The sequence below is a fragment of the Cyprinodon variegatus genome, unplaced genomic scaffold (assembly GCF_000732505.1).
Source record: "Cyprinodon variegatus isolate N-32 unplaced genomic scaffold, C_variegatus-1.0 Scaffold1194, whole genome shotgun sequence".
Lineage (NCBI taxonomy): Eukaryota > Metazoa > Chordata > Actinopteri > Cyprinodontiformes > Cyprinodontidae > Cyprinodon > Cyprinodon variegatus.
In genome coordinates, this window is record NW_015151647.1 from 65,061 (window position 1) to 66,863 (window position 1,803).

Sequence of the window (1,803 nt, forward strand, 5' to 3'; positions counted from 1 at the left end):
GTAGCCAACTCAGATAATCATCTTCGATCAGATGATCGGGGTCACTTACCTGTGTTTCTCCTGCAGAGTGTCTGTGATTGGGCGGTGCCCCGCTCCCCATCCTGCAGTGTCCGCGAGCCACAGCTCCACTTTAGTTTTTGTTTTATTTAATAAACTTTTTGAACTTTCCTACTGACTGTCTCTCCTTGAATACTGGGTCCTTCTGTCCGCAGTCCATAACAGAAACCGGACGCTCAGGGAGATTAAGCATTAAAAAAATAAATAAAATTAAAACCTAGATATACTTTCTTTCTTCCAAACTTCCTCTGGACTTGCATCCCGTTTATTTTTCTACTAAGGATCTGGGCCACAGACATTTATTCCTGTTAAAATCTGTGTCCTGTTCTATTTGAGTCAATGATTGTCTCCCCCTAGTGGTCTGGAGTACTTCCTGCAGAGCTAGTTTGCAGCTTTTCTTTATATCTGTTTCTACTACTTGTTGCATTTTTTTGCATATTTTGTTTTTAGATTATCATCGTTTATTCAGCGCATTTCCACTACAATGCTATTTATTTTCTTTGATTGCAACATTTATCATTTGCGGAATTGTTTCTTTGCATAGGTAAGTCCTTTTTTGTGTAAGTCCTTCTTTTGTCTATGTAGTGTTTTAATTTAATTTCCCTTTGGGATTATTGCATTATTTTCTAATTGAATTGGCTGCACATTTATGTATTTGCATAGTGTTTACATCTTTCAAACACGTGTGAAAGACGTGTAAAGGAAGATAGAGGGAGGTAGGTATGAATATGTTACAATAAAATAACTTTCAGGTGACATTTTATATGAATTCTACTGAAGTGACTAATTTATCAAAAAAATCTCAATATTTGTTCCTGAATTGTTGCTATTTATTAATAATTGAGAGAAACAAAGGTCATTTTCAAAATTTCTCTCTTTAGAGTGAAGTCATACCTGTGTTCCAGGTGTTGTTGCAGCTCGCCCAGGGCAGGACAGTTTGGAAGGAAGAGAAGAGGTAGAAGAAGGTCCATGCCAATATGACGATGTAATATGTTGAAGTGTAGAGTATTATTATAACACTGCTGTAGCCTAAACCTATGTAGAAAAGAGTCCGTTATAAAACAGTACAAACCCAGTTAGAGATCCTGGTAATATAACATTGCATCGAATTTAGCATTACCTTCGAATAAAGGACACAACTTCCTCCAACATGTAATTCCACCCTGCCTGGTCGACTGTCCCAAAGACACTTCAAGGAAGAAGATGGGGATTCCACAGCAAAGCAGCATCAGAAAATAAGGCACCAGGAAAATTCCTAAGGCAGATGATATAAAAAGGATATGCATATAAAAGCTAAGCTCTCCCTAATGTTCTCTGATATATTTTCCTCCACTTACCTCCTCCATTTTTGAAGCAAAGATACGGAAACCTCCAAACATTTCCCAGACCGATGATTCCTCCCATTACTGCTAAAACAAACTCTGTCTTGTTGCTCCACTGTCCTCTCTTTGCAGAAGTTGTTGCAGATTCCCCTGAGCTGTTGTCATCCTTCACCAGATTCTTCTCGGCTGGATGGGTAGATGCCATGGGGACTGGATTGCTGTGTAGAATTTATGGCAGTAAATTAAATAAATTCTTGCTATTTGAGTAATAAAAAAAAATCAGTTTTTTTTAAAACTGCTGTATTAATATCAATGCATTCTGTAGCCTCTAAAAAAACAATCCTCTTATTCCAAAAAGCAAAATAACGCACTGGAAAAAATCTAGATAAGTAATTTTTCCTTAAAATAAATGCATTTGTTCTTG